Below are 21,075 nucleotides of genomic sequence, written 5' to 3' on the forward strand. Positions count from 1 at the left end.
CTGCAGGGATTTGTGCCAATGTATGCACTTGCAGCACGCGCCAATTTAGCACTGTTGAAGGCGAGCACTGCACTGTCTTATGATGCTGCTAACTGGCGCTTGATGCTTTGTCTTCTATCAACCAGATACTCACGGCACTCGTCAGTGATTAGCTGCTTAGGGCGACGAAGCTCATTTTATGCTTTTTACGTTCTTGGCCCCGATTCTCTATACGCTGTTCGTTTTGATCACATCCGGGTGAAGTACTTGCCTATGATATCGCTCGAGCATCACTAGCTTGAAACTAGTGATACATATTGAGCACCAAAAGCTCGAAACTAGCACTGAACCTTTCACAGCTAAAAGCGGCAGCTATATGGATGATATTCTGCGTACCCTTGATGAAATTTTGCCTAGTTTGCGTCGGGTACGACAAAAGGATAAGCTCTGTTGAGACAACAGAAATGATAACGTAAATACCGTTTAGACAACTCCATTGTAGCACGGAGACCACGTAGAGGTGCTTCGAAGTAATGAACTCGCTACTGAACTCCCCTTATGTGTGTGTGATTTTTTTTTTCCTGTACCTTTAGTTTCTTACACTCCTTACTAGAGCCCTGCACGGGTTGGATTTTCCAGCCCCTTCCCTGGCCCACGTTTGAAGACCGTCCCGGATCCATGGTTCCAAGCCCATCGGCAATGATTAATGGCCCGGACCCGGCCTGCGCTTCCACGACAGGGCCTGTGCCAAACCTGCAAAGTAAGTCTGAACAGGCGCCTTAAAAATGTATTGCTTAACTAGCACATAACAATAAATCAAGATGAGAGACAAACCTTGCAAAATATTCTTGGTTGAGAAGGGCACAGTTAAAGCACCGACAGAAGCAAAGGCATGGTGAAGAATATTTTGACAAGACATTTTATGTAAAGCTATCTAGCACAATGTACATTTAAAAGGTGTGGATTATGGGCATTTTAACTATGACTCCTTATAAGCAATTGGCTCTTGGTGCAAGTTCTTTGCTTAATCACCTACAAAAAGACTGCCCCTGGCAACTTTGCCCCAGGAACATTAGTGGGCAAGGGCAGAAAAAACCAAAATTTACATATTCATTGAAGAAATCACAGCCACATTGTCACATCTCTGTGGAGACGAAAAGCGGTAGTGTCTGTTCATTTTGCATGTATATGTTATTGGATATGTAAAGATTCCTAAAGCAATAAGCTCTTATCCTACAGCATTTATTGTAGCGTAGAGACATTCTTTTGGGGGGGAAGGGGGGGGGGGGGGGGAGTCAGAATTTTTATGAACAGATGGCTGCCTGCCGAGCAGTCAATTGAAGGTCCTTGTCCAGGGGCTGTTATAAGGCTTCAAATGTCCAGCCGTTAGCGGTAACACAAAGGTTAGAAGCTACCCTCTTGCTCACTGATTTCTGAGAAATCCTAAGCTGATGGTGTTGAGTACTTCAGTAGGCACGTGCTTATGCAAACGGGCTGTGTCATGCATGACAGGTTACAGCACTTCATAACACCTCCATTGTAGTACAGTTCGCTATCGAGTTTTGAGCCTTTCCTTTTTAACTTTTTTCACTTGTGTCATTGAATGCAGCCCGGCATGTTCGTACTAAATTACTTGGACAAAACACCGAGTGGCACTGATTAAACTCTGTTTACAAATGAGCTTTCTCTCATTCTCTGTCAACATATGTACTAGTAGTGGTTTATTCATAAACCACCGGAATGATTTTAGTGCTGGAATTCCATCTCCAAAAGAAGCCATACACAGCTTTACCCAGCCTGGCCTCGTTCCGCCACTGCAAGCTGCAAGCCCAGGCCTGCATGTCAAGCCCGAGCCAGGTCCAGACCCATAAAAACGGCAATTTTCCAGCCCGGCCCAGGTTTTCGGGCTGCCCGAATTCATGCTCTGCTCCATACACTGTTGAAATTATTTGCCGAGAATAAGTTCTCAGCAGGCAGTACTTTGGTAATCTTTGTTAGGAAGAAATTACATGGCATAATTTTTTTGCCCTGGAAACTTGCTTACACGACTACCTCAAAAATATCACCCAGACGTGTCCCTTGCCTGCAGTCGCTTGCTGTACAAACAGCATTGCAATTTATTTGCTGACACTATGGCGCATGTAGTACGAAACAAAAGGAGGTCATTATTTGCTAGAAGATGATTGTGAAAGTATGAAAAATTTCAGTCACTGCTATTTTCATGGGAAAATGTCGCATGGCCTTGTATAGCCAATTAGGGCCAATTGACGAGAAATTTTTGCTCAAGATTTCTGCCAGCAGAGTAGGCACTGCTGTCATTTCTAATAGCTATTTCGTTGTTCATTCATTTGCAGCGGCACCAACATGTTCTGTTGTCTGTGTTTTGTGCGCCCATATTCTGTTCGTTGCTTTAAAACATTTCTGGGTAAGTGCAGTCGAGACCGCGAGCGTAGTGTTGGGTGAATTCACCAGGCGGCATGACAAAAGGAGGCAGTGTGGTGTAGAGGAATCCACTTGCGCCAAAGACAGAGACTGCAACCATGCCAGACAGGTTGCCAAGACATCGAACGAGAAGCCAGACTAGCCTATTGCCGAGAAGCTTACCAAATGCGGAATCAAGCCAAGACTGAAGCGGCAGCTACAAATGCGGCACCGGCCGATGGCTAATGCTTTTGACTTGGTTCAAAGAGAGCTGAACCTCTGCAATATTTAATATTTCATAACAAAGGCTTCAAAGATTTGCCTCAAGTGATTCCAGGTAGCCCTGCATGCACCTTTGTCACGGATACACCTGCAAGAAACAAATAGTGGTGCGTAATTGCTCCAAGCGATGTTCTCTTTGTTTTCCTTTTTAACTTGATACCATAAAAAGCACCCTGTGTGGCAGCACCTGCTGACTTGGTCATGTCATGTAGCCTTGTGTTGTCACACAATCTGACGGACAGTCATTGCAGTGCTGCGTCACCTTCCTGCCACTTGCCAGATACATGCCCATAATTTTTCATGGATGCCAGATTTTCTGCAGTATGGGACCCATCACAATATTTTTTGTTGCCAGATTCCAGTAGTGCAGTGTTTCGTGACTTTTTTGTCACTTGTCCGGCAGCAAGACACATTTATTGCCAAGATATTTCGATTTGAAGTTGAAGAGGTCTGTTTTCCTTCCAAGGGATTTAGACTTGGGAAAATGATGCAAACGATGGTGTAGACATAGACTCCGTGATTCTTGATGCATAGCGAGCAGTGCAATCTAGCAGCAGCTGAAATTAAAGCTACAGTTTGCCAAAGCCGTCTATTTGTTTGCACCAGGCATAGATCTTGAGCTTGACTGCAAAGTTCTCGCAGTGAATCTTGACCTTTGCACCCACAGAGCATGCGGTGCTTTTTAGAGTTGAGGTCACTTGACTAACAGGATAGAATGTACGAGTGCCGGCGTGGCGGCAAAGTTTGTAGCTAGCGAAGCTATGGATGCGGCCACTGACATTGCCGAGCTACCATCACGAGTGACGAGTAAAGACTGCTACAGATGGTCTTTTTTGAATAGCAGCAAGAGGTGAACAATGCATTGTGGCAGAAAGTTAAAAGAAAAAAGGGGTACACAGGGCCTGTTTTGCTCAATTTATTTAGTTTCCTTCACTATTGTATTTCTTAATATGAACCAACTGAGCTCCCTTTCGCTCAATGCTTCCTTGGGTGTCTACACCTTATGTGGTGCACTCTAGAGTCGCTGCCCTGCAGATGGCAAACTGATGTGCCAGTAAGGTCTGTGCATGCACACTGGGAGAGTAGAAAATAGAGAAATAGAAATATTACGAGATAGTTTGGCAAACTCCTATGCTTATCATAGATATGAGACATCGGTGACACTATTAACAGCCAGCAAAAGCATTCAGCACACTTGGGATGCAATTTTTTAGCGGTGAGTGAAAAATGTGTGTAAAAAAAATGCAATTGCACTACACAAGTAATGTAATGCGAGAGGTCTCAGCTGTTCGTGTGGTGCAATGGCTAAGACATTCAGTTAAAACTGCAAAGGACTTAGAATTAAATCCTGTTCGAGGCCGTCTTTTTTTTTTCTTCTTTTTTTTTTGTCGCTTTTTTTTTTTTCTTAAGCACCCATGCAATTTAAATCTTACTTTTTCCAGCCTTTCTTTTCTTTCCCAGCTCCACTCGGGTCTGTGCAGGTTTATTCTGCCCAGTAAGTTGTAACTTAATCCTGTGTGCATTTCATACCAGATTTTTCAATAGAGAAGCGCTTACTGGGGCATGAACTTCATCAGAGGAAAACTCTGCTGCTCCGCACTTGTAAACCAAAGCATGTATATCAAAAATGAAACCACGTGGTGATGCCAAATGCATAGCTGTGACTTCGAAGAACCAAAACATAACACAACGAAACTGACTGCCTGTGGCACTGCCAAGCGCAAATTTATTTTTGGCTTCCAATATTTAGCCTGTCTTTTTGCCATTTTTGAAACAAAAATTAACAATTCAAACATGCAACCATAATACATGTTAGGCAGCCTCCGGGATCCCTTGCATGTCATTGTGCATGCATTTGCGATTTCTGTATTTCTGCAATGCCTGCATTTCTGTTCTCTTTTTTCTACCTTATAAGAGTTTTGTTTTCAGTGAAAGTGGTGTTTTTGTGATTAGGAGCCAGTATACCATCGCTGCAAGCCTACTTTTTCTTTGAGTGTTCCTTTAGCACTACTTGCAGGTCTACTGCAGGTCTTTCGTATTGCACTCTGAACAATTTTTTACCTATGCTTTTCATTAAGATTTTCGAAGCATGATGGGTTGTAGCGAATGGATTTGATTGCACCTAAAAACTTCCAACACAAATTGAGAGCGTGTAATTTCTCTTTTTTTTTTTTTTTTTTGCTCACTGCGTGTTCTTTGCGAATGATGAATTTGACCACTTGCTTCACGAGGGAAGGCTCGAGGACGTTGAAGCTACTTTGATTGCCCGTCACTAGGCACAGTTATAGCAGTCTCGTAGCTCACTGGGTGCATGAGGTATTTGAGGTTACTACTCCTTATCGCCATAGACACCAGCAGGCTCAGCATATGTATCTAGGCATGCGGCTTCTTGTTGGTTGACCCCTTATCATTTATGCTGCGCAGTTTGTTGCATAATGGAAGCACAAGTTGACACAGGAAATGAAACGCCATGCAGTCCTCATCGCACTGGCCGTGCGCCACAGTGACTTGGAAATTGCCAACTTTCTGAATGTTGCGAAGCCTTTCGTTAACAAAGTGCAGACAGAACTGATGTGCTGTGACGCTGTGGCGAAAAGGAAAAAGCACAGTCAGCGGTCAGACGTCGTCAGAACACCTGATTTTCTTCAGAGGCTGCAAGTCATCGTGAGTGACAACCCAGAGAAGTCAATGTGGGACATTGCAAAGGAGCTCGATGTCGTAGAGTCAGCTGCCAGGCTTGCTGTGCACGAGGACGTGAGGTACCATTTCTGTGTCATGAGGAGGCCGCAATTCTTTTCTGGTAAAGGTCGGGAGAATCGTTTGCTCTGGTCCAAGCGCTTGCTAGGCAAGCTGAAGAGCCTGGAATGCTTTTTTTTTCTTTCAGATGAAAAGAACTTCGATCAAGACCAAAAAGCTAATTGCCATAATGAAAGATGGCTTTACGGAAGCGCTAATGAGGTGCCGACAGCATTGCAGACAAAATTTCTGTCTGTGATGGTGTCAGCAGCCGTCGGCAACAAGGGTGATGTCATGCTGCCACACTGTTTTGCAGAAGGACTCCGCGTTAATGCTGCCGAGTACGCAGAGGTGCTTGCCACCGTTGTGAAGCCCTGGACTGATACTGTTTCGAAAGGAAAACCTTGTGTCTTTCAGCAACATTTGGCTCTCGCCCACACCGCCTGCGTCACCCACGAGTGGCTGGCCAACAACTTCCAATAACCACATCACTCCCAACTTGTGGCCTCCTAGTTGTCCAGATTTGAAATCACTGGCGTCGTTGAGAGAGAAGCCGACAAAAGGCCACATAATACAAAAAACTCTTAAGGTCGCCACTGCGAACTCAATGGGCAGTACCTCTAAGAACCACCTGATCCGTGCATGCAGCCATTTCCGAAGCCGAATTGAATTGGTTATTGCTGCAAGTGGCGCATTCATTGAGTAATGTGAAAATAAACAGTAAGAGAAATATCTCCTAAAGTTTGGTAAAAAAATATATATATTTGCTGGAAATATTCTCTGCCTGAAGCCAACATTGCATCCTCAAATGCCTCGTACACCCGGTATATTGCAAGATATGTGGCTCGAAAGTTCAGGCACAAATCAAAATGTAGTACTTATTCTGTATCTAATTTTGAGCAAATTATGTGTGCAAAAAAACAAAACAAAAAAAAAAGAATTCATCTCAAATTTTGACCACCGAGGTCTTCTTTATACGTCTGCAGAGCTTGCAAAGCTCGTAAACACGCTGGAAAATTCGATTTCTTTAAATTATTTATTTCATTTCAATAATTGAGATTAAGACAAGCAACATTCATAATTTTGCGATGTTTTTGAAAAGCCCAGATGTTCCCGAGCCTGGATATTCTGCCCATGACAGAAAAATTACTCTTCGCATAGAGAAGTTCTACGTCCAGATGAGGTTCTGTTTTTATATGAAGTCACTAAACTAAGAGCAGAGCTCTAAACCAGAGCAGATAATGCACCTGAAGGTGAGGAGACGGAAAAAATTATATTCTAGGGCTCTGTTTAATGACCCTGCCCGCGTCTTGTGTATTATTTTCAAATTTAGCAGCTTAATCATTCACGTGCTCGTAGTTCAGTGACATTTTCATATAATTCTGTAGTGTTTCTTATGTTGGTACCATATGCTTGAACTATTTATATTCACTTAAAGGGGTCATGACAGCTAAAATCTGAGCATAAACTGATTATTGCATTTCACTCCATTCACATAAATTATAAATCCTCGAAATTTGAGATTTCAGTGCAGTAGATAGTTTATAATGATTTTTTATTATTAATAGCGAAAGCAGCTTTATGGTTTGGCAACCTTGGGCGCTGACGTTACACGATATCATCCCCATGCTTTCTGCTATTCATGGTGACTGCGGCACTCTTGCATGCATGCCGTGGATTGTGGTCACTGAGAGCCTTTTTCTTTCTTCAGCAAAAATATTTCATTCGCATATTATTTTTACTTTGGCAAGCCTTCACTATAGTGTGCAACCTTAGCGATCCTTGGACTTGTTTTGGGCTTCGTCTAGAGATTGTCGAGAAGGCCAAAATAGATGTGCTCATGCTGTATTATTTAAGCATACAATCTGAAGCACATTATTCTTACGTTTTGAGAGTTAGCTTGTTTAGCAACAAGCACTCCCATATATAAAAAGGCACATGTCCAACGTTTCCTTCCTGGTCTTAAATCGGTAACCAATCAGCAACACAGTTGATATGAATCGAAGTTCGGTTTACATTCGGCTTCTGTTTTGGTGAGCAGTCAAGGTCGACAAGTCTCGTTCTGAATGAGGCCAATTTGGGAAAGCGACCCACCGTTTGCCTTTGCAAGTGTGAACATCGGTCAGTCTGAGCGGTTCCTTAATCGCACACCCTTTGCAATCCTCAATCGTGAATGGGCCTTTAAACTGCACGCTGGTCACATGTTGGTTACAGTCAGTGTGCAGTAAAACATCTTCAGAACACAGCGGGCCTGTTTGTAAGCAGCACAATTTCTGCTGCCAAGAAGGGTAGAAAGGCCTTTATGACTTATTGGAGATTTAATTGACCACATGCTCTGAAGTTTCTTCAAAAAGCCGATATTTCTGCTATAAAACATTAACATTTCCGCTCCATAGCTGTTTCAGCACGTCTGTCCTGCTTTCTGCTCCATTTAGCTGCTCCAAAAAGCATATTTGCTTGCTCCAAGAGCTGCTCTAAACACCTATTTTGGCCACGCACACATGGTACTGCTTTTCACGAGCCCCTGTCCAAAAGTGCTGGAAGAAGACAATAACGATGCTATTTTGGGGCCTACTTCACGCAAATTCAGCACTCAGACTTCGACTACCTTGAAGGAAAGTCATCCTTGCCACTTAAGAGTGTTCAAACGTGGACTAGCCTCCCTTGCGCTTTATAGTGGCGTTCGCACCCTGACCGCCTACTTACTTGTCCCTGTGGGCCTTCTCGATGAAATCCTACAGGCCCCTCATGATGAGCCCACAGCTGGGCGTCTAAACTTTATTTTACTCTGAGTCGCATTCAGGTTAAATAATATTGGCCCATATTGGCCTCGTCTATCTGCTAATGTCACGCACTATGTCAGGAGTTGCTGTGACTGCTAACGCCACCGAACACTGCTAACAAGACTGCAGGATATACAACCAAACCAATCACTTGCGAGGCCATTCCAACAGATCGGCATGGACTTACTAGGTCATTTCCCGACATTGACATCTAGCAACAAGTGGATAATAGTAGCAACTGACTACCTGACTCGCAACGCCGAAGCAAAGGGCCAAAGGCTTCTTCAGACTAATTATCGTTGTAGAAAGCGAGAAGCACATCATATCTGTCGTGTAAAAAACCCACTTCTCGTTGTCCGTGGCATTGTCCTCCTTGCATGCATTAACAGTCAGTCGGCCTGAAAGTTAAGCCGATGTAACTAGTTTCTCGCTTTAATGTCAGCACAGTAGCCTGCCGCGCTGTTGCTGCCGGCTAGGAGCGGAGAAGCAGGTCAACTCCATTCCACCTTGTGTATGGCAGGGAGCCCGAAAATTCCAAAAGCACTGTGGAATCTACACTGCAGAAGTGCGAAAGGCTGAGCGTTGCTGGTGCACACGGTGCATCCGTTTGCTCTCATTATCATTATTAACTAAATGCACCGTTATCATTGCTAATGCCGTCATTGTCATTATCACTAATTGCAGCGTCATTGTCAGCGCTACTATCGTCGCATGTGAGACAACCGCAAGCTTGCCTTGCAGTGCCAGCTGAGCACTTCGCCATAGATGGTCCAGCGAGGTATACAAGTACATCGTACTCAAGTGCTCCAACACCAGATGGATGCTTTGAACGCGAAGGTTGGCATAGGAGTACGGAATTCCACAAGCCGGCCTGTTGGAGATATTCCAGCTTGCGTGGAGAGAGCAGATCCATAACCAGGTTTGAGAAGCAGAAATGAAGAGATGGCACAGCGAAGCACGGGCAAAGTCATCCCTGGCGGTGGACTCCAGCACAAAACACACGATCGCTAATGAGAACATCTATGACAACACACGAGACAGCGGACGGCAGCGGGTTACTCTGCGAGGCACGGAGTGGTTTTCTGCGCACAAGTGCTCCGAGTGCGACGCAGCCGATAAAACCATACGGCATGTTGTGATCGAGTGCCCGAAACTGTGGCCCTCCCCCCTACAACTGCGACATCAGCACTGATGGAGACTCTTTCGACAGCACTTGGTCTGCAGTCGATGTCACCACCCAAAGAGCACACCCTGGGTAGGGCAGTAGAGGTGACAAAGCACCGCCTTGACTGGTGGCGTAAACGAAAAGATTGTTGAAGGACTCCCCCTTTTCCTTCCTCATTTCTTTTTTCTGGACTTTTGACCAATGCACAGCAGTTGGTATAGTTTTTTTTCTTTTTCTACTCCTTTATTTATTGGCCTAATGAAGAACTCTGTGATCCCTCGCTACAAAGGGGAGTGGCCGCATTAGCATCACGCAGACAAATGAGAATTATGATGTGTGTTTTAACTCATCCTCATGATAGACAAGGGCCCGCCGGGGTGGCGCAGTGGTTACGGCGCTCGACTACTGTTCCCAAGAATGCGGGATCGTAACCGGGCTTCGGCGGCCGCTTTTCAATGGAGACGAAAGCAAGGCCGCCTGTGTTCTATGTGATGTCAGTGCACGTTAAAGAACCCCAGGTGGTCGAAATTTCCGGAGTCCTGCACTACGGCATCTATCATAGCCTGAGTCGGTTTGGGATGTTAAACCCCGCAAACCAAACCAAACCAAATCACTGTAGACAAGATATATGTGCAGTTCACGATCCCGGGTGTGGCACAGTTGGTTAAAGCTTAGGCTGGCGATGCGAGGGATGCAGGTTCGATTCCCGGTGGATGCAGGATTTTTACCTTTCCGATGACATTAGTTTCGGTTTCAGGTGATGTAATTTGATTGAAAGCTATATTGTGACCGAACGAACGCCGACAGTATGAGCCATTAAAGCGCAGCTGCATCACTTTTCGAGAATTCTGCGACATTCAAGAATTTGACTCTCCATAAGCTGTCGGTAATGCTTGCAAAGTGTTTGTGTGCTATCTTTAAAACTGATGAAGTAATCAACGATTACAATTCGAGCTTCTCCTCACAGCACTGAAGGACTGCGTAGAAGCTCGATGATGACATCACGGACGGTAATATTTTTTCTTTACGTTACCTTCGCCCACATCATGCGGTGCCTTTTTTGATGCCATCAAACAATATTCCTGGGCCTTCAATTTTGGTAGCCTTGTTTTTACTTCTTCCAACCAAGCCATTCTATGCGGGAAACATACTGGTGCCGTCAATGATGTCATTATGTGCCCCCCAAGCGTCGCTGTGTGGTGAGGAGAAGCTCGATAGCTGAAGTGGTTTAAATCGCTATTTGCGCCATTGTTTGAAATGCTAGCGCGAAGATATCTTGCATGCTTAACCTGAAAGCTGTAATCATTTGATTCCTTGAAACTCATCAAAATCTACAACTGGTGCAGTTTCCCTTTAAAGGCTTTCGCCTTAATACAGCACTCGATGTCATGCTGATGCCACATGTAACGGAAAAGGACAGCCTCAGTGTCACTGCCTACCTTCAGCGTGCAGAAGCAGCCCGACTCGCCCAGTTGCGCATAAAAAGCCAGCAAGGCACCAATGCCTAACGTAACCTACAATGACAATGAAAATTACAAGCTAGGATAGGTTTGGATGCTGAATCACCATCGTGGATTTAATGAAAACTATAAATTTTACGCTGCTGTTTCCGCAAATCAAGTTCACTCATCTAGATGAAATGGGCTATGGAATTGTCCCCAGATGTTACTGACAGTACCCCAGGGGTGATACATGTCCAGAAATTGTATGTTGTGTGCCTAAAGCCCTATTATAACTGATGGACACTATTTATATTTTGCTTAATGTTTATTTTTGCCTACCTTTCTATTCAATGTAGAGCATTGGGCCGATGCTTCTTTGAGGGGGAAGTCATACCGCAAAGCTTTTTTTTTTTTTTTTCACGCTTTACGCCACCTGGACGCAGCTTTTACTCTTTTTGTTGTACAATGATGATGCACAGAGATTTACCTCGAATGATTGCCACAACACAACACTGCTTCTACATTGTTCTTGATCATTGTACTTGGCAGGTTAACATGTTTCCTTGTTGCCTTTAAACTGAGCACTGGGCATTCTGTTGTTCGATGACCAGTGCCTTTGTCGTGATTGGCACATTGTTGCAACGAAATAAACTCTGAAAGTGAATCCAATGTGCAGATAATGCTGTCAAACAGAGTACTGAGTTCTTTTTGGCTGATAGTAAATGATGGAATAAGAACACATGGTTGCAAAGAGCATATGTAGGCTCTTGAAGACGTTACCTGTGCTCCTTCTGCCATTAGCTTGTTAATCGGTGTGATGAACCACTAGTTTAAGAAACACTATCACCAACCAAATTATTTATTAGAACCCAACATTTCGCGACCAACTCGGTCCCTTCCTCAGGGGCGACAAGTTCGAGGCCCGCAGTAGCAGGCAGCGGCCTATGCTTAGCCGATCTGAAGAAGAATGGCTATACACGCGCCTTTATTCCAATGTGCTTTCCGCCGTCGAGCTTGCAGGACAAGAGGGTCGGTCAACACGGAAACGACGAAGCGCCCTCGCATTGTGCTCCCATACGTGGCGGGCACCAGTGAGGCGCTTGCACGCATCCTGCGCAAACACGTCTGTGTGTCGCACAAACCTACTTCAACAGTCTGCCGTTTTCTGCCGCTACCAAAAGACCGTATTCCTAGAGAAAAATAACCAGGCGTTATTTATAAAATCTCGTGCTCAGAGTGCTCTGCCTCTTATATCGGCGAAAAAAAAAATCTGTCTGCGCATATTGCAGCACAAAAATGACGCCCGGCAATTGAACTCGAAAAGCAACCCCCCTCGCCGAGCACTGCGAATGCGCCGACCACAAAATCGCCTTTGGCGAGGTGAACATACTTGATGTGGTGGAGACCAACCCTTTCAAAAGACGTCACCTCTTTTTTCAGTTCATCCGGCTGACAGCTGCAGCAGTGAACAGGAATCTGGGGACGCTACCCTGGCTCTGCTACACAATTGGACTTCGCCACGTGTGCCTGCTACTGCGGGCCTCAAACTTTAGTCGCCCCTGAGGAAGGGATCGAGTTGGACCCGAAACGTCGGGTTCTAATAAAAAATTTGGTTGGTGATGGTGTTTCTTAAACTTTTGTTTCAAGTACCCAACCAGGCGGAGTTACACCGAAGATGTTCTCGTTCAAGTCAATGAACCAATAGGAAAAGCTTTAGGCCTTTCCAGTGACAGGCATCGTAAAGAACCAATGAGTGCGGAGGACAAGTCTATTTGCCATGTTTAAGCCTAGTCAGAGCCTCTATGAAGGCACACAAAGGACAACTTGATAACTCATTTTGGATATGTTGACATTCATCCAGCAGTAGTTATGGCTGACTGCATGGCAGTGTAGCCTAGCCTCTGAAATCTGCTTCCAAAAATTGATGTCAACATACGCAGTTTACTTGTGCAATCCGTTGGTGTTGGCAATACCTGTACTTTTTTTTTTATTTTGTATTTTCCAGTCTACAAGAGTTCTGTTTCTTGCTGTCTTTTTTTGAGACTCACTTTTGACAACTTGGAAAATCTTTCTTTTTGCAGAGTTCAAAGACTGGAAGGACCATATGGAAATCTGTGAAGTGGCTCATTTTGTTAGTGGCAGGAATGGCTCATCTGCATACCATGCAGGTTTTTGCAAATGCACATCTGTTTGTTAGCCGACTTTGAAAAATAAGAGGGCTAAGGAACCTGTTCCACATCATGTTCAAAATAGGCTGTGCTTATATGCCTAAGCTGCTTCTGACATTGCCATGGTGCTTTTGATTTTGTATACAAATGCTGTCTGAATAAAAGGTGCCTACGTATCTTGTATGTTTAATGAACTCAAGCATGTGATGGCTCACATGCATCACATTGTTAATGATGGTCCCCAAGATACACAGCATTTAATTGATGCTAATTATATGGAGTTTGCTGCACGTTAACCCGGTAACCGCCAAATTAACTCCCGAAAAACATACTAACATCGGCAGGTTTAGTTGTAATGTTTTTCATACCATTCTAATTCTAAAAAGTTTCCTTCATTAGTAAAGCATGCTGTCACTTCGCCATCTTTGTTTTGTTTTTTTTACCAGTGTACGCACATCGCAAACGGGGTCAGAGTAACTGTCAGGTACAAATTCTAGATTGTCAGCGAAGCTGCTGTCTGAACTACTTTACGAAAGAGCTCTTTTTTGTTGAGGCATCACCGCCACCGGCACTCTTTGTGTGTGGCACTATCATAAAATGACTTTTGTCATGCCAAAAATGTGTGCTAAAGACTGAAATGCGCATCTTTTTTCCATGGATAACTATTGCTCTGTAGAGTTGAAAATGCAATCAATGTATTTACCAAATCTATTCCTTTTTCATTGGCAGTGCAAGCAATGTAAGAGCAGGTTGGACAAGTGCCACTTGTCACTGGCAATACTGGCACAATTGCCAATGACAAATGAAGCTCTGAGATAAAGGACTAAGCCAGCATATGGTTTTGTGGATGCGGAAAGTTATGTGTAGTTAGTCAAGTTTGTACACAGTCGTCTGAAAGATTCTCAGCATTTTTACAATGATTATTGCAGACCTGCAATGAGACACTAGAATGTTCACTTTTACATAGAAAAGTGATGCTGCTTCAATAGAGGCAATATGCGAAAATGCCCGTATGATATGCAGCAGTATTAGTAGTGCACAATAAAGGTTCCCAAGAGGCTAAAATTGTGGCCCTCCTACAGCCTGGAAATAAAACCCCATATACTTTGCTGATATGCACAGAAATACTGCCTTTTGATAACTAGACATACGCTGCACCTACCTCCACCATCTGTGCTTGCCTTGGATTGCAATGCCTTATGTAACGTGCACAAAGGGATTGTACTTTATTTTGCAATTAATTTCGCATATACATTTTGGTGAACTGTCTGCAGCCACAGGGCCTGCTTTTGAGCTGCATAGATTTTCTCCTTATGGAAGTTTACAGTTGACAAGTGTTCTGTTCGGTTTATGGGGTTTAATGTCTATAGGCTATGAGGGATGCTGTAGCGGACAGCTCCAGAAAATTCTGACCACCTGGGTGTTTTATGTGCACTGACATCGCAAAGTACAAAGCCGCCTTGCATTTCGCCTCCATCAGCTGCCACCGCAGCTGAGAGTAAACCTGTATCCTTGGGATCGGCAATCAAGCTCTCTTATCACTGAGCCACCACAGCAGGGTACAAGTGAACATGGCTGAAAACAGATCTACGGCATGAAAAGTTTTCCCAGCTGGTGTACCTGTAGGCAGGTGCAGAAACATTTTTCAGGTGCAGAAACATTTTCTAGAAGATTTTGCCTGGCAAACAAGCAACATTTGTGCACAACCTGCGCTGTGTGCAAGGAGGCTGCAGTGACAAAGCCTCAAGCTTACTCAAGCTGTTGGGCTGTTCCTAATTCGTTAGCATTGTGCAAATTATTGCAGTGCAAGCTTGCCAGCAGGCTAATGTGCATCATTTTAACCCGCAACCAAGCTTGAACAAAACTAGCCAGGGTTCTTCAATAAATTTGCATTTCGGAAACACCCTGGAGCCTGAAAGTTGCAAGGAATGGCGATTGCTAAATGGCTTTTTTCAGCTGCACAGTGCCTTCAATAAGCTCAAGCTTATGACACTATTTGGCAGTAAAGTCTTCTACTGGCCTGATTGGTGCACTACCCACAAAAAAGCATTGGCACTCGTGCTGAGCAGGTCTAGAACAGCAGATGTTAAATGGTTCACAGGGCAGAGCACAAGCTGCTTTATTCTAGGTGTAGGAAATTACCAACATTACAAAATAGAGAGAGGGTACGTACACAGGACAGGAAAGGAAATGGCTGACTAAATATTCTCAGCCTGTGGAGTCATCTGTCTGTTGGGTCAAACGCTATGCAACCACTAGATAATTCCATTCTTAAAAGCTTGGGCTCGCCTCATGACAATGGCATTAATATTTTTCTATTTTGCTGCATTAAATAGCCGTATTGCTGACACAAGCTGCAAGTCTGCGAAGTGTTCACTAGACAAACTGCTTTCAAGCAATGTAAACCGTGAACGCCACTACTTCTACCGTTCCACTAGCACAAGCAGCAAGCATCGGTGCCGGAGAGCTTCTAGCAAAGAACACTCAGAAGCATAAAAGTCGCGCAAAAAAGTGCCTCGGTAGTAGTTAAACCGCTTGCGTTTTTCATTCCATAAGGTAAATGAAAATGCGGTGCCGTTTCGAATGTCATCAACAGAGCGAGGGGTGCAGACAAGAGTAGTAGCCAAAGGAGAAATCTTGCCTACCGTGGTGGCATTCTATGCCATCAAGAGCAGTTCCCTCTAATACCGCGCGATGGGCCCTACGTAGCCACAGTGCTCATCAATGTGCTGGGCGAGGAAAAAAGGTTAATAAATTATATTAAAAGCGATGGAATTCGGGCAAAAACAGCGGTAAGAGTTTGGACAGCCAGAGAAAAGCCTACATTCTTTGTCCTGATTCAACCTCCTTAGTCCCGGCGTCACCCATTCCTTGGCACTTAGGTGCACACTTCTGAACCTAAGCACAAAGATGTAACTTTCATAAAGCACAAAACAACCGGCGCAACAAAACGCAACACATCGTATAGCGGGAACAATCGCGCCGTCGCGAGGACGTGCGGCGGCCCTTTGACGTCTTATGTCCTTACCTGCAAGAAAAAGCAGCACCTTGGATGCGGGACGTGTTATTTATTAGCGAGGACCGTGAAACTTTGCTATGGGTAAACATTCAGGACGAGAAATCTTCAAAAAAAGACGGTCACTTATGCATCCCAGCGCAAAACATGGAGGCAGCCATCTTGAATGTTTTATTTTTTTTTCTCTTTTTGGTGTACATACACAACAGATGGCGCGAGACGCTACAAAAACGATAATGATGGTAATGGCCGCGAATTTTGAAAATTTAATTTGCGCAGAAGGGTGGCGTTTTTCGTTTAAATCAGGCGCAAAGTCGACGAGTTTATAGGCAGACGCCAGGCATGAAAGGGAGATTCAGTTTGGCTACGAAAAAAAATTGACGCCATACATAGCATAAAAACAAATCCCACTAATAGTCATTTTCGACTTCAATTACACTCGGAGACAACTTATGGCAGTGTGGCCAAGGCTAGGCAGAAAAGGTAAGATAGGCCACTGTTCCCTAGCCTTGGAAAATGAGCCAACTCACCCCTAGTGACCTTACACATTCTCTTAAATTTATCCCTTAGTGGCCTGTCCTCTTTCCTTTCCTGTCTGGCCTTAGCCACAGTGAGAAAAAAAAAATGGGGGGGGGGGGGGGGGGGGTATCCCTCAGTATATACATAAAATATGCTGATAATGAAACTGATCGGGCAGCGCCTAGCTTGTCCGTGCGACCCTCCATAGCAGTTGCAGATCCTGTATGGCCCGAGAACTTGTATTCCGTCCAAAAAGCAAGGAAAGGCACAAGCTTTCTAAACTGGTTTATTTTATTTCATACATACTGCTAGCCTCTTTTTGGAGGCTGTTGCAGGTTTGGGGCATAATATAGAAACAGCAAATGACAGGAATACTGGCAATCCACACTTGTCTAATTTATATATAATTCTATATGGCAGTGTGGAACAAGAAATGGAAAAGAAGGATATGATACAATACAATGCTGAAGACATGTTTCACTATATTTGTACAGAGGTCAGGCTACACATATATAGGGTACTCAAGGAACAATTGCCAGCCGTGAACTGAACCCATCTAGTGATGAGCAATTAACCACTTCATCGGCTAAGCCATTCCATTCACGGACCGCCAGGGGAAAGAAGGAGAACATGAACATATCACCAGTGTGCTCTATACTCGACTAAATGCTTGAAATGACGCATTCTTTCGTTTCTATGTGCTGACAGTTTAATAAATTTGGGAGCTGTATGCAATCAAGAACATCCACACTGTGCGTGCTGCATAGCAAAAAGCCTTCGGATACTTGCCGTTGAATCAAACTATAATTGGAGTCTCTATAAAAGTCTTGAACATGAACTGCAGTACTTTATGTTGCTTTTCACCTCATCTTGGTTTGCAACTTCAGGTTTAGGTTCATTGCACAGGCAAGTTCTGAGTGTAACTATAGGCAGGGGTGTTGGAAGAGGAGGAAAGGCAGGGAGGTTAACCGAAGAAGAAACCGGTTTGCTACTCTGCACTGGGGGAAGGGGGTAAGTGGATATAAAAGTGATGTGTAAAAGAAAGTTACAGAAATATGAAGTCAGCACTGTCACATCACAGCCATATCACGTCGCATCACAGCAAAATCACAGTCTACCGATCAGGCCCGTGGTTTTCATGAAGCAGAGCAGTGCCTGGGAGGTCTTCACCGCACACGATCGCCGTAGCCAATGGCATATATTCTTGATTTCTGTCAGCGGGTGTCCATATAGACACTCTAGTGCAGGGCAGAGAAACTGTCTTTCCGCATTGTATGTGGTCCACTCGCAAAGAATGTGGCCTATAGTCTCGTCAGACCCACAGGTTGCACATGCAGGGCTATTAGCCATACCTATCACAAACGAGAGCAAAGTAGAGTTCTGGGCTAGTTGGTAATACATGATAAGTGGGAGGCTTAGCGCGGAACAGACAAGGACAGGAGAGGCACACAGGACGAGCGCTAACTTACAACTGAAAATTGGAAGGGAAAAAGTACGAACTCGAGGAAACAATATGTGCGCATGCTCTATAAAGCCCTGAATTTGCATGACTGGGAAGATAATTCAAGATAATCTAGGGCCACCCAAAGGCAGATAAAACAGAATAGAGACGAAATACCAGAAGCATACAAAAACTTACACAGCATTTAAAAACGATGCTTCCTTTTTCAACAGAACAACCGACGTTTCACTTACGCACTTATCGGTTCCTAGTCTATGGATGAATGAATTGTTTCCTCGAGTTCGTACTTTTTCCCTTCCAATTTTCAGTTGTAAGTTAGCGCTCGTCCTGTGTGCCTCTCCTGTCCTTGTCTGTTCCACGCTAAGCCTCCCACTTATCATTATCACTATCACAAACGAATGAGAATTTGTGAATGCTACACAAACCCACAGGCAGCACAGCAAAGTTGCTTCACGTCGGGGTAGGCCGTGTAGAATCCGGAGCTTCAGGTCAGGAGCAGGGGTGCCGAGAGGCCTGTTCTGCTTATGATATAATGACAGCACCACATTTAAGCTGCAGTGAATATGGTTTGTTAAGAATGTTGCAATAAGCGGGTACCGCACGGTTGCTGATTTATCTATACATGGGAGAGCGTCCCCCTTATATGATACAGGGAAAGAAATAACCACATAGCGATCAAAAGGATGGAGGAAGGAAAGATTGATGACAGCATGCTTTCTTGCCACTGAAAAACTGGAATAAAAGAAATCAGGCTAGTGCCAAGAGACGGTTGGTTGGTAACTGGTTTATGGGGTTTAATGCCCCAAGCATCTCGAGTCGTATGACATCAAGAGAAGTGGTTATGGAAAAACCAAGCACATATAACAGTAGGACAAAAAAAAAAAAAAAAAAAAAAAAAAAAAAAAAAAAAGACATAACAGAACTTGCCTAGACATAACAGATAAACAAATAAACAGACAAGTGTAGCAGTACAACACCAAAGCATTGTGCCTTACAACATATTTACAAATTTGCTTCCATGTGCATGCAGAACTTGTTATAGCCTTTTCAAGATCATGGAATCAAGCATGTTGCATGCAAGGGCAAAAGTGGCTGTAAGCGTGGGGAGAAGGTGACACAAGCCGCTGACAAGGAGAAAGCTTTGAAACAGTTCACAGGAATAGGGAACGTAAGGCACAATGAGCAGGTACAGGTCTGGACAGTATCAAGGAAGTGACAGTGGCTGCGCACGATTGCGTCGCATGAATGTGAAATGTGTAGCCTCTCAAATGACGTCAATGTATCCATATGCATTTGCATTTTAGCGTGCAGTTGCTGTTTGTTTGCTTTTCTTTTTTTAGCGAAGTGGGGGCTTGACTATGGCAGGCCTGAATTGTTTGAGATCAAGTTAAATATTTATTTAAAGCTTTCCTGAGGCCTAAAACTCCATTTGTGTTGTATCTGTGGAAATACGATTTCCCATCATCATTCTGTTGTTCTGTATACTGATGTCCATTTAAAGCAAGAATAACATCAGGAGAATGTGGCTGCTAATATTTAATTTCGCAACAGATGCTTAAGCTAGGGCAGCGCAAAATGCTGAAGCCAGTCTAGTGCTCAATAATACTGGGTGAGGTTAGAGCACTGAAGGATACTGGTTTATATGTACGGCACTCACACGCCATGCACGACTATCCTACGAGGGTGTGAAGGAGCAAGCAGTCGGAGGTTGCAAGCCCAAGCCATGGATGACAACAAGGACCAGTGAGCGGATGTCTATACCATGAGGTAATGCTAATTTAAGCATCTAGATCATCATCATCATCCTCAGCCTGACTATACCCACTGCAGGGCGAAGGCCTCTCCCATATTCCTCCAATTAACCCGGTCCTGTGCGAGCTGCATCCACTTGACCCCTGCAAACTTCTTAGTCTCATCCACCCACCTAATTTTCTGCCGCCCCCTGCTACGCTTTCCTCCCCTTAGAATCCAGTTTGTTGCCCTAAGCGACCATCACTTATCCTTTCCTCGCGCTACATGTCTTGCCCATGCCCATTTCTTCTTCTTGATTTCCATTAGAATGTCAGTGACTTGAGTTGCTTCTCTGACCCACTCTGCACGCTTCCTATCTCTTAACGTTATCTCTACCATTTTTCTTTCCATAGCCCTCTGCGTTGTCCTCAACTTTAGTAGAACCCTCTTTGTTACCTTCCACGTTTCAGTCCCATAGGTAAGTACAGGTAAGATGCAACTGTTGTATGCTTTCCTCTTGAGCGATACCGATAAACTGCTAGTCATAATCTGGGAGTACTTGCCAAATGTGCTCCATCCCAGTCTTATTCTCCTTGTTATTTCCCTTTCATGGTCCGGATCTGCTGTTACTACCTGTCCTAAATAGATATATATTCGCTTACTACTTCCAGTGCTTCGCTACTTAACGTAAACTGTTTTTCCTTCCCTAGGCTATTAAACATTACCTTAGTCTTTTGCATATTGATTTTCAAGCCTACTTTTTTTACTTTTCCTGTCTAGGTCATCATTATTTGCAATTCATCCCCTGAGTTACTTAGCAAGGCAATGTCATCAGCAAATCGCAGATTACTGAGGTATTCTCCATCTACTCTTATCCCTAACTGCTCTCATTCTAGATGTCTTCTTTCTTAGATTCTAGCATCTAGATGTCGCTACATAAATTGTTCATGGTTTTTTGTGCACCTATTTCTGCTTACAGCTTTTTCTTTGCTTGTAATGTAAATTATTTGTGTTTATTTGATGAATCCCCCCCCCCCCCCCTATGTAATGCCCGCAAAGGCCCTTAGGGTATTTGAAATAAATAAATAAATAAAAAACAATATATGGGTGTGTAGTGCTAACAGTAAGTGCTGGAGTAGCTCGGTGCAGTAAGCAGCCAACAAGTGTGGCAGTTACGAGACGAGACGTAGTGTTGGGTTGAGTGCTGGGGTATTGTAGCGTATAAGTGTGTATTGCAACCCAGATTCAATTTCAGTTCGGTGGAATGACTATACAGGTAATTCATTGGGTATAGGGTGTGGCATGTCCAGACAATACCAACGACAATGGCAACAATGTGGCCTCACAGATTGACACTCATATGTTTTAATT

General features: G+C 44.1%; 2 long non-coding RNA genes across 2 annotated transcripts in view; one reads left to right on the plus strand and one right to left on the minus strand.

The window, feature by feature from the left end:
• Positions 1 to 21,075, minus strand: part of LOC146210123 (uncharacterized) — a 374,427-nt gene that overhangs the window by 17,952 nt on the left and 335,400 nt on the right. The gene's annotated exons all lie outside the window — the stretch shown is intronic.
• LOC146210124 (uncharacterized) lies at positions 230 to 13,152 on the plus strand. Its single transcript, XR_014708300.1, has 2 exons — positions 230 to 739; positions 12,890 to 13,152. It is a non-coding gene; the product is annotated as an uncharacterized LOC146210124 (long non-coding RNA).

This window comes from Amblyomma maculatum, chromosome 1, assembly GCF_055883805.1.
Source record: "Amblyomma maculatum isolate TAMU_Amacu chromosome 1, ASM5588380v1, whole genome shotgun sequence".
Lineage (NCBI taxonomy): Eukaryota > Metazoa > Arthropoda > Arachnida > Ixodida > Ixodidae > Amblyomma > Amblyomma maculatum.